This window comes from Lactuca saligna, chromosome 8 (assembly GCF_052625555.1).
Source record: "Lactuca saligna cultivar CGN05327 chromosome 8, ASM5262555v1, whole genome shotgun sequence".
NCBI lineage: Eukaryota > Viridiplantae > Streptophyta > Magnoliopsida > Asterales > Asteraceae > Lactuca > Lactuca saligna.
In genome coordinates this window covers 243,934,891-243,948,422 of record NC_136424.1, presented here as the reverse complement: position 1 = coordinate 243,948,422, position 13,532 = coordinate 243,934,891, and positions in this window count along the sequence as shown.

Here is a 13,532-nt window from a genome sequence, read left to right as displayed (position 1 = left end):
TTAATATGAAAAGCAATATATATGGTCCCCTTGGTGATTTGATGTTGACATTATAGTGTTGGGCCCATTTAGGACTAAATTCATGTGTTCAATTAGTAGTCTAATGATGTCATCACAAATCCAGAAACCGGGAAACAAAATCTTGGACAAGTAGATTGATTCTTATACGTATCTCTTTTCCATATAATATCATGAAGAATGAAGGAATAGTTGACTACTTATTTTAGGTCCAACGTTTGATTTGAATCAAAGTTCGATAGTGGTTTTGGAAAGCACACTTTGCTGTTTGGTTCAAGCCTATAGTCGCAATTGTAGTTATAGACTTATCCAAGTGGGAAATTATTGGATTAAGGTGTCTAAGCTCATAACTAAATTGGTATATACTTGTAATTAAAAGCAAAGTCCATTTTGGGTTCCATCATAACTAGAACCTGCTTAGAATGCCATTTGTATATAGAGGATAATTTATTAGTTTATTATATGATTAATAAATTGTAATAGATGATTTGTTAATATATTATATGATTAATATATTAATTAGAATTAGTAATAATTAATTAAGAATTAATTATAACTAATTTTGAATTAACAACTGAGAGGATCTGGAACCTTGCATATAGTGGACATTTCTGGGATGCCGTAATAGGGAATTTTGGAAGCCTGCTAATAATAATGAAACTGAATAACTACCTAAATTCAAATTTAGGTTTCTAGGTTTTTCCAATCAGAAATAAGTAGGACCCTTGGGTCATCTATTTTCATCCACTCCAAATACGAGAAGAATAGTTGAATTTCTTCCCTACCGCTCCTCTCTCCCCAATAGTCTTCTAGTTCTAGGTTTCAGGTACAAACCATTAGAGACATCACACTTTTGGTGCAAGCTTTCCAAGATCAACTACATGGGATTGAAGGGAATTGTTTACTATAACAATTCAAATATATGTAACCCTAACTTGGTATTTTAGATTAGATTAGGGTTTATGTTTGGTTTTATTTTTCATTCTATGTTGCCTTCAAAGTGTTATGACATAGATTCTTATTGGTTTCATGCGCCCTTAGATGTTAAGTGATTTTATGCATGTACATGATTATTATAACCTATAAAACCCATCACTTACTTCCCCATGACACTAAATGGAAATGTTGGAATATAGTTCAAAATGTTGGCATCAGGAAGCATAAGTAAATTTGCAAAACTAAAGTACCGCTTTCTAACACATTTCATGCAACGAAGGCAATACAAGAAAGATACATAGGCGATTATTGATCTTAAATAAAGAAAAACTTTCTCTTAGTCTTGAGCTAAAGATTCTCAAAGAAAAAATCTTGTCTTTATAAAAATCTCTTTCTCTTTAAAAAAAACTCTTGTATCTCGCTAACCAATAATTTTCTTCACACCGAAAAAGAAAAAGTTGTTGATCATGTTAATCGCACTCAACTTATTTTAAAATTTTGGGCATCCTCTCACTTTAATGTCACAAGAATCATGAATGCTCAGAATCCAGATTAGTGTAAGAAAATTCTTGGAGGTGATATAGAAGGTGTTGTTTCTTTAACCAAAATTGAAACTAAACAAACCTTTTATGAAGATGACTTCTTGAAAGAAGACTTTAAAAGTAGATTTGTGAGTTCTTACTTTACAAATCAAACCTTAATCAATACTTACTGCTATACTGATTCTAATTGCATTACTAAATACTTACTACTCTACTGATTCTTAGCATACTTTCTCAGTAGTCAGTTAGCATTTCCAAACTTGAAGATCAATTAAAGACTTCTACTCCTGATAACTGTTCAAAGGATCATACTTCTCATGACAAGGTAGTATATATGCCTACCAGTGATAACATTCCTTGTTCCAAAACTAAATCAAGAACTCCTAAATCAAATAATCAAAGTTATTCAGATTCAGCAGTTGAAAAGAAATCAAAATCTAATATTAAAGGAAAGAATCATGGAATTAAATTTTGTTATTGGTGTGGTGATGCCTCTCACAAAGTCCGCAAATCTACTTTTGAAACGAACACCATTCGCGTTGATAATATCATGAATTGAAATGGTAAGTGGACCAAAAAGGAAAGCTCGTTGAATTATCTTCCTGATGATTGTTATAACATATTTTCTCTGTGATCCTATACAAGTGAGCCAATGTATATATTCAATGTATATTTAGTGTATATTTTATTTTTCGAATTACTATACATCTCAGTTTCAAGGTAAAGAGCAAATTTGTTATTTAGATAGCATATTCTCAAGACATATGATAGGATTCAAGTTTCACTTTGAAGATTTCATAAACAAGGATGGTCCATCAGATACATACAAAGATAATGGAAAGTGAGCTATAAAGGGATATGGATCCATAAACACAACTAGACAACAACACTTTAATGATGCGCAAGCAATGACACTCGCTGATAGAGGACACGCATTTGTGTGTGCCCTAAAAAATAATGTCAATTTCTCAAAATTTTAAGGATTAAGGTCACACGTTTTTGCGTGCCCTGAAATTAGTGTCTAAAGAAAAAAACTAAAAACATGGAGGGCACCTATAATAAAATGTGTATTGTCTAAGACTATCATTTTATAAATTTTAATATAATGCGCGCGTTCATCCGGGTAAAATGAAATCCCCAAAACTTAAAAATCCCGCCTCCTTTTTTTCCTCCTCTGCTTTAGTTTCCCTCTTTGTAATAGCTAGGGCTTTTTCAAGAACTTGCCTCGACAGGAAGGGGATTCGAAACACGATTGGGAACAGTGGGTCAGGAAGCACCGGTAGGGAGCAACGATCGAAATGAAATTAGAGCACCAACAGGTGGTGGCGACCGGAGATTCTCAACAACTGCAGTGGTGGTCAATAAGTGGAGCTGCGATAGCAACTTGTAGCCCTTCTCTTTTATTTTCTGGAAATGGTCAATAAGGAGAACAGACGGCAGAGGGAAGGGAATATTGGCACCGGTGATGGAGGGGACAACCAATCATAGCAGCGACGACAACGAGGTGGTGGGTGGTAACGGTTGACTGGCGATAGCGACTCTTCTGCCTGGTTTTCCTTTGTGTATGTAACAATCGACAGGAAATGATGTAGAGGGGGAGGAGGACTATCGGAGGTTGGAACAGAGTCAACAATCTCCGACTTCTTATTGGGCTTTTTCCGGTGATAGGGAATCTCAAACGACATAGTTGTTGTCAGAATGAAGAAAGTGAGAAGCACCATATCAAGTGGGTGTTTGGGGTTCTACGTAACATCAAGAGGGGAAGAAGATGGTGTGAATGATTCTCCTTTAGCTGGTCTTGATGGTTCTTAAGTAAGATAAAAATAACTTGTCTTCTTCTTCTTCTTGTTCTTCTTGTACTTTGCTCTAACTTTTCAAGTAATCCAATGTTTGTACTTTGTATACACCTCATCATCTTTAATGTGTGTAGTTAATTGGAGGAAAGATTGGTGATAAACTATTGGCAAAAGCAGAAACAAACTTAGCCATAAATATAATCCCCGGTTTAGCACAATCATATGAGGTTCGAGGAAGAGGAGAACTTCAATTAGGTCATATCATATATTCTTTAATTCATCATATTCTTTAAAAAAATCACCAAAGAATTATTATGTATGCTAACTTCCTTCACTTTGTAGGCATCTTGCTTGAGAATATGAGGCGTGAAAATTTTGAGCTTTCTATATCCCCTTCAAGAGTTATGTAAGTTTTCTCTATCATTTACTTCTTATATGAACTTTTAGGGTTCATAATGATTATTATTTATATAATATGTTAGGTACAAGATTGAGAAAGGTGTGAAGCTAAAGCCAATTGAAGAGGTAACCATTGAGGTAAAAAAAACATTGATTTAGTATTTGTATTTGTATTTTAATGATATAAATTTTTTATATGACTGTTATAAATTAAAGGTGAATGAAGAGCATGTGGGAATGGTGATGGAAACGCTTTCTCATAGGCGAGCTGAGGTTACTAACATGAGCCCTGTTGCTGGATACTTTGGCAGGACTAGAATGACATTAACTTGTCCTTCAAGGTCAGTTTCGTCATTTTATTAACGTTTTTTTTTTCAAAAAAGTCATAAAAAGAAGTTGCTAACATTTTTGTTAATTTTTGGCTTCAGGGGACTGGTTGGTTACTGAAGCATGTTCAGCAGTGAGATACGTGGCACAGGATTTATGCATCGTGCATTCATGGGTATGTATGTAGCATATGCTCATTTTAGCTACATAAACTATACTCAATGTGTAATATAAAATTTTTTCTAGATTTTTATATCAATTTACTTATCCGTAAATTGGTAAAATATTTATGTGTTAATATGATTAATAATGAAAATGAAAAACCCAACGGTTCTTTCTCCGTGTGTGTGTTGTGTGTTTGTATGAGTAATTTTCGAGCTTCCATTGGTGCTAAGCACACATGATGATTCACCATTTCCTTGAACACCCTTTTTTTCTCGCTTTCTCAGAAATTTTCTGTCTTTAGACTCTGAATCCTCTCTCATCTTCAATTTTGCTCGGTTTCTAACGTTTGCATAAGCCAGCTCATGTCTTACTCAGATTTCCGCACGCTTGGATTGGATTCACACGTTTAGGGTAAGAAAAAGTGTTCAATATTGTTTGTACATTGTAACGTCCATAAAAATTTCAATCAATTTAAACTTTTCAAAAAAAAAAAAAAAAACAACCCAGTTTCGTTAAGTTATTACAAAGAGGTTTTCAATACAATTATTATCAGAGTCTTCCTAGTACCATATCATAAAACATAAACATGAGGAGCGGTACGATCACGCCTTTGCCTTGCCACGGTCTCCTGAAGTACTTGAAACATTTAAACCACAACTGTAAGCCCGGAAGCTTAGTATGATACCCACAAAATACCAAGCACATATTCCCTACACATAACATGCCATATCATAACATAACATACAACAACCATGCACTTCGGGTCTACTGTGTGACTGGTCCGCCGCACCGGGCCTTCAGTCCACCTGGTCCACCCTCCGAGTCTAGCCATATCCATCGAGTCTGCAGTGCGGTTGGTCCGACCGCACATGGCCTTCAACCCACGTCGTCCACTCTCTGAGTCTACAATATGACTGGTCCGCCCGCATCGGGCCTTCAGTAGGCCTGGTCCACTCTCTGAGCCTTGGCAGGTCTGGTCCGCCCTTGTGGGGCCTACAGCCTATCCGGACCGCTCGCTGGGCCTTCTGGATAACCGGTCCGCCCTGGGTATGTTGGCCTATAGCACAAAGCAGGACCTGCCTAAACCCAACCCCAGTCCAACAACCATGTGCGCATAAACATAAAATCATATAAAAATTCACATCCAAACACACCGATCGAGCTGATCACATAACATAACATCATCCTAACCAGGATACCGACCTAACCGAGTCTCTAACATATACCACCCTAACTACTAGGATGAAAACATAGCAAAGCAATAACATAACAACGATACCCGAATTACAATCCGATAAATGGCCGACCTTGGTCTCTTAGACCCTATCGATATAGTCAGGATAACTCACCTCGCAACTGCCGAAACTTTGAACTGAAGAAGCAAATTCCTGAATCACCGACTCACCGAAAATCCCGAACTATTTGAAGCAACAAAAAAATCATTAGACCAAGCACAATATCCTTCCAAGGTTAAATTGACCATTTTACCCTTAACCCGAACTGGTCCATAACTAAGGCCTAACACCAGAAAATGAAGGGCCCAACACTAGGTAAGCTTCTCAAGCCCACTAGTGACCCACTAATGGCCCAATTTGCTACATTGGGACCAATCCCTTAATGGGCCTCATCCTAAGTCTAGAATATATTCCTTGGTCCATATAATATGATTTTTGGTGGCCCACTAAGGCCCAAATACCCAAACATGCCCCAAACCACGACCCAAAACTCATGATTCATACAGATAGAGTACGCGGGGTGTACCCCTCCCCCCCCCATGTACGCTAAGCGTACAAGCAGAATGGTGAGTACGCGGGGGCGTACATCACTTTACGCGGGGTGTAAACTCGCTAAACTAAAAGTCCTCATAAGTCCTTAATGGCTTAAGCTCTTAAGCCCAAACTTCGGATCCATCAACCAAACATGCCTAGGATCCATAAAGTCTCAAACTTTATCACTTAGGACGTCCATAAAGCTCTCAATCCAAGGTCTTAATCCATTAAGACCTATCTATATCACATATGAGACAACCAAAGCCCTTAGGACCTCATTTTTCTTACTCAAGACCACTCCTAAGGTCAAAAAGGATAGCTAATCTCAACCTACTCGAATCATACATCAAGATGAGGTTTTTGGGACAAGAATGATGTCAAAACTTCATAACACCAAGATTGTCACACCCCAAAACCAGAACGGTGGAAACGTTTTGGGGTGGATGACGTCATGTCTAGTATCACAACATATGCAGTATAGTAATCAAAGTACAACAACCATTGTATTAATAGTAATAGTTTTACATGGTTTACATTACATAGAAACTTCAAAGTAATACAAGTAATAATGTAGATGCAACTTGGTACAAAACAATCTTCAATCGCCTGAGATGTACCTGTCTATTGCAGACCTGAGAATACAAGTTATTTGAAAGTGAGTATCAGCATTTTTACAAATGCTGGTGAGTTCATAAGTATTCAGTGTCATTTTATCCAAATAACTTTATACAAGTAGTAGTTTTAGAGTACACAGTGAATTAGAGTCCTTTCCAAAAAATCCTATATTTTCTGATTTAAAAGCAGTCTTCTACCAAGACTGAATGGAATTATGTTGTAAAAAGTAGTTTTTCCCTTAACACTATCATTATCAAAATATGGTATTGATTTTAAAGAAAGTAGGAGAATATTAGGGAAAATAACATATGCCTCAGCACTGAAGACTGCTGACTAAGGCAAAAGAAATCATAGACTCTAGGAGAGTATCGAATGAACGATGCGCTTAACTCAGTCTAATGAGAGAAGACACAGACCCCAGACAGTATCAAATGAATGATACGTCTAGCAAGGTCTAAAAACAGTGTTAATTCCCATTACCTTAAGGCCATGACTTATAAGGTAACCCCGAGATACTCGTAACCGTACTGATAGACACTAGAGAACTTGACGCCCTGCAAGCATCAGAAATAATGTGACATCTGTCACCCTTTGGCTTGGTAGGCCGTGTACTGTAGCTAGCAATCAGGGTGCGGGGGTGTCAATCCCGTATAAATATATACACATAATGCCCGCTCTCCGTACAGGAGACTCTGGTTACCAACTAGACAACGAAGAAGGCCGTATCCTGAAGATTCATCTCGTATAGTGAGATCTGATGTAAAATAATGGACAAGTGATAGAGACTCACAACTAAACTGACCGATGAAAAGCTATACGTCTATGCTTGTATACATAATATATAACTAATGATCAAACGACCTTCGGACGGATATCCGATCCCACGAGACCACATCTCAACAAAGAAAAGGAAATAGGGGGAACTAGCCTTCCTAAGTACTTTAAACATTATTTATATAACTATACAAGCACATGCATACATTTAACTAAGTAGAAGCATTAACAGAGTAGAAGTATTTCATGAAGTAGAAGCGTTTCTCAAAGTGGAAGTACTAATAAGGTATAAGCGTTTATGAAGTAGTAGCATTAATAAAGTAGGAGTGGTTCATGAAGTAGGAGTGGTTCGTGAAGTAGTAGCATTAATAAAGTAGGAATGGTTCGTGAAGTAATAGCATTAATAAAGTAGGAGTGTTAATAGGTGGAAGTGTATCGTGAAGTAGAAGCGTTAACAAGTAGAAGCGTATCGTGAAGTAGAAGCGTATCGTGAAGTAGAAGTGTATCACGAAGTAAAAGCGTTAACAAAGTAGTAGTATTTAACTAAGTAGGAGCATAAACTAAGTAGAAGTATAACAAAGCTGTAGTATCTAACAAAGTAGGAGTATAAACACATGGAAAAAAACTTTGATGGAACTTTTGGAAAACCATTACATTTAAGAAAATCACGCATGGTATTCTTTTGTAAAATAAGTTTGAAAACCTTTAGAAATCCTTTCATAAACAAGTTTTAAATGTAACTTTGATAAAGCATTATAGGTAAAGAAATCCTTTGTTTAAAATACTGTTGTAACTGAATCTGAAATAAAACATACAGCGCGAGAGTCAATTTGAGAAAAGCTTTGAACAAGTAAAGATGTTTTAGAAAACCATTTACAATATCATACTTGGCAAAACAGTTAACAGTGTAATGAATCCTTGTGCATGCGGGTTATCAATCACATGTGATTGATATGATAACTAGCGTGTTTAACTTGTATTTCCCCCTAAAGGCATGTAAAAACACTTAAAAGGTTAATTCAGGGGTATGAACTCACCTGTTGTAAGTTGATCGAACGAAGGTGCCGGTTGGGTGCTCGGTGTCAAGTAAAGACTTGAAGACACTTAGTGACCTATTAACATATGATGACATATGTTTACATACAATTAGTAAATATAATTTTAATTAAACACATATACACATCCTAAAGTGCGGATAACACTTTGATTGAGTGCTAGGGGTTTCCTGGGTAACATCTATGGGTATGCATGGCCTAGATAGGGAGTTTACTCATTAAGAGTAGACTCTTTTAGTGAGTTCATGGCCCTAAGAACAACTCCCCATGAGTTTACGTCCGTAAACTCATGGTAAGGGTGTTCTAGGGTGCTAAATGGTCTTATCTCACTCATAGAATTAGGCTAGGTCCAAATATAATGCATTTGAAGAGGTTTAAAGCTTTAAATGGACCATTTGAGGAGTTTACGACCCTAAGCTCCTATATGCATGTTCTTTTGGTGTTTTAAGGACCTAAATGGAAGGAAACAAAGTTCTATGCATTTTTCTAAGTCAAATGAAGGAGTTAGGGCACCATTTAGGCACTTTTTGGGAGTTTACGGCCCATGGACCAATCCTAGCAGGGTTTATGGCTGTAAACTCCTATTTCCTTGGTTTAATTGATGTTTAATGCCTTTACTTCAATGGTGGTTGCTTCTAGACATTTTCCAAGGCCATAGGAGGTGTTTGAGCGCATTTCTAACACTTGAATTTGAGTTTAATCCCCATGAACAGGAGTTTACTGCCCAAGCATGTTCTTGGTTAGTAAACTAAAGTTTACTCCCCAAAAGTTATGTTCAAGTTGTTCTAAGTCCGTTCCCATAAGTCTTTTAGCCATATCTAAGCCTTAGGGGTAGTTTGGAGTTGTTTTTGGGCTTAGAAACCCCACTTAAGTGTGTTCTTGGTCCAAGAGTGTTCTTGGGCTGTAAACACATAATCTTGCCCATATTTGATGTCTTAAGCACGAATTTGCATGTTAACTAAGCTATACAACAAGTTAGGATAGATTTCTTACTAGTTTGGGGCTCGAAACGGGTGTTTTTGGCTCGAAAACAAGTTGTAGAGAGAGAGAGTGTGTGTAGAGTGAGAGAGAGAAAGAGAGTGAAAAGAGTGTAAATGAAGTTTACTCTCCCTTATATAGGTGCTTGAGTTGGGGCTCAGTGGAAATCTACCCGATACTGCCGCTAAACGGGGCTTTTGGACCGTTTTCGATCAAGTCAATAGTTGGGAAGAAATATACTCTTGTCATTGTGGATGAATTTTCAAGGTTTACGTGGGTAGTATTTTTAAGAAAGAAGAGTCATGCCATTGATGAAATCATTGCTCTCATTAAGCAGTAGTAATTCCTCTATGATCACAAAGTAAAGAAATTACGTAGTGATCATGGAAATGAATTCACAAAATGCCTCTTTAGAAGATTTATGCTCAATCTCAGGAATCTCTTAGAACTTTTGAGTAGTTAGTACTCCACAACAAAATGGTATTTTAGAAAGTAGAAACAAAACTCTCACTGAAGCTAGAAGAATTATGGTTGTTGAAGTTGGTCTTTTATTGTTATTTTGGGCTGAAGCTATCAATGTAGTTTTTATACGCAAAATCTTTGTATTATTGTTACACGCCATGGGAAAACTCTTTATGAGCTACTAAAAGGAACGAAATCAGACATCTCTTATTTTCATGTGTTTGAATGTGTTTTTTACATCTTGAATCATAGAGATAAGCATTTGAAGTTTGAGGCTAAAGCTGATGAAGGAGTATTCCTAGGATACTCCAGCATGTCCAAGGCTCTTAGAGTATTTAATATTTTAAGGAAAATTGTTGAACAAACAATTCTTTGTAAATTCTGAATGAAGTTACTTACAGTTATTCAGACCCTTTTCCTAAGCTCTTGTCAAATGACGCTGATTCCCATTATTCCTAATATTGTTCAATTAATCAATTCTGAACCTATCTCAGAAGATCAGCCTGCTGTCCATGGAGAAGACAAACCGTCAAACCAGGAAGTCTCTGCCCATAGCAATAGAAATGAAAGTTCTAATATAAGAATCCTTCAAGATCATGTTGAATCACAAATAATTGGAAACGTAAATTCTGTGATTCTCATTCGCAACAGAGTCAGCAGGAACTTTTGCATGCTTTTAAACTTCATCTCAATGATCCAACAGAAGAATATTGTTGATGTCTTGAAAGAAGCTAACTAAATTAAGGCCATGCAGGATTAGTTAAATGAATTCAAATGTCATCATGTGTGGACTCTTGTTCCCAGACCTCAAGGGAAGACTATCATTATGACTCGTTGGGTTTTCAGGAACAAAAAGGATGAAGATAGAATCATCATAAGAAACAAAGCTAGGCTTATAGCTCAAGGATTCTGCCAACTTAAAGGATTAGACTATGATGAAAAATTTTCTCTAGTTGCAAGACTTGAATTCATTCTTCTGTTTCTAGCTTTTGCCTCTTTCAAAAAATTTAAAGTCTATCAAATGGATTTGAAGACTGTCTTTCTACACGAGGATCACCAAGATGAAGTCTTTCTAAAAAAACCTCTAGGGTTTGAAAATGAAGAGTTTCGAGATCATGTGTATCATCTTGATAAAGTTTTCTATCGCTTAAACGGGCTCCTAGGTGATGGAGTTGTATGTTGCCAAACTATCTTCTCTCAAGTGGATATAAACGAGAAAAGATTGATAACACTCTGTTCAAAAAATAATCGGTATCTCATATCATTGTTGCTCAAGTGTATGTGGACTATATTCAGGTTTACAATTAGCTGAGATCATGGCCAAGAAATTCAAGATGTGTAACATCCCGAATTCAGGTGTGTCTCTTAAACCCTTCTCTTTTTTGTAAAAGTAAGCCTTCAATGAATAATTGAGCTTGTGAGTATGCTAGGCGTACTGAAGGCTACGCTATACGTACTTGCACGCTTAAATTTGGATGCGTACTCACCTGGGTACGTTGGGCTTACCCAGGGTTACGCTGGGAGTAGCGGGCCCATGTGTAAACCCTAATTTAGGGCTTGTGTACTACAAAATAAGCGTTATGTCCTTGGCCTCTACCCTATTTCACAGAGTGAAACCCTAATAGAAAGTACTCCTTCGTTTCTAGCTAGTGTATTGATGTTCTAAGCTTCAAAGTGTCATTTCTAGGTGGTGGAAGAGAAGAAGAGGCCATTTTGGAGGCTAGAAGTTGTGAGCAAAGAGTAGATCCTGGCTTTTCAGAGGTTAGAGCATCTTCCTAAGATAAAAAGCTCAAAGCTTGACTTGTTATTTGTGTGGTGTGCTTCTTGGATCAATTTCTAGTGTTTTTAGTCCCAAGATGGAGACTTTATGAGAAAATGCTCTCCATTGGCCTAGATCTATCATATTTCAGGACTATAAGAGTTGTATGTTCATAAAAATGTAATATTGGACGTGGATAATGAACCATGCATGAGATCTAGATCTTTTGAGGAGGAAGGAAAAGTATTAGAGGGTATCATGACCTTTACAGCCATGCAAAGGCTTAAAGGTTCCGACTTTATGGAATAAGAGGTCTAGAAAGAGTTAGATCTAGATGTTCGGTGAAATTCTTAATCGTTTAAGACCAAAAAACCAAGAAAGGCTGAAACTGAGACTTACGTTGGGCGTAACTCTTAGTACGCGCAACTTAAGGGGTTGAGACCCCGTTTGTGACTCGCCGACGTACGCCCCGCGTACAGAGAAGGTACGCGCCACGTACTGCCTTCTATTGACTTCCGTTGACTTTTAGGGTTTTGGTCAACCCTTGGAATTTTAGGGTCAACAAGGGGTAAAATGGTCTTTTACCCTCATGTGGAATTTTAGAGTGGATTTAATCTAGCCTTGTGAGCCATTATTTATTTAAGAGTGTTGTTATGTGATTAGGTGGTGGCTAGATTAGTGTGTTCGAGTGCAAGATTATCCGAGATACCCGAGTTGAGTCTTCTCACTATACTTTACCTAAAGTGGTAATTAGAGCTATGTGACAGATTATTTTGTATGTTTATATGATGTGATACACTTCATTATTTCTATGTGATTTATGCTGTGTATGTTTCAAAGTTACACAGTTAGAACTGGAAGGTTCACAGAGTTGGACCAGAGGGTTCACAGAGTTAGGACCAGAGGGTCCACAGAATCATACGCTCGAGTGGCTAATATGTGTTATATGTGGTATTTTGAGGAACTCACTAAGCATTTATGCTTACAATGTTGTGGTATGTGTTTCAGGTACCAGTGAGGATCGCGGGAAGGAACCGACATGATCAGTACACACACAAGGAGTTTTTATGAATTATGATCTTGGGATTGTGTTTTATGGATTTATATGATACAATGATCTTTTTATGATATTTATGAATGGAAGTATGTTTTTGGAAAAATGTAAAATTTTTTGAAAATTTTGGGTGTTACAAGATGAGCATGAAGTGTGAACTAACTATCCATTTAGGCTTCCACGTCAAAAGACTAACTGATGGTATCAAGCTAAATATAACACATATGTTGAAGACGTATGGTTTCTCTGATGGAAAACTCGAAAAGTCTCTAATGTATTCATCAGTGTCTATTACACTGATCCATGTGGCAGTAATGTGAATGCAACTATGTTTCGAGGATTGATAGGATCTCAACTCTATCTTATCGCCAATCACCCTGACATTATGTTTGCCACAATATTATGTGCTTGTTATCAAGCCAATACTAAGGAATCTCATCTTCACATTATCAAAATGATTTTCTGATACTTAAACATACACCCAATCTTGGGTTATGGTATCTTTGTGATTCTGAGTTCAAGTTGGTGGGATACATTGACTCTAATCATGGTGGTTGTTGCATTGATCATAAAATCCCTTCAGGAGGAGTTCATTTAACGCCCTTTTATTTGTATTTAATTATAATTTATTCATTTTTGTAGACCTACTCGACAAGTTGGAAGCCCCATACTCGTCGAGTAGAAACGATATTGGTCATAGGGTTTTAAGTAATCTACTAGACGAGTTGGGAGCCCTCAACTCGGTGAGTAGGTCTGCTAGAGTGAAACCATAACTTTGGAGTTTTGCACCCTATTGAAGCATATTAATCCCCACTTTATAGCTCCATTTCCAGCCTCCAAGTCCCAAACCCTAATCTACGAAACCCTAGACCGTTGTCTGTTG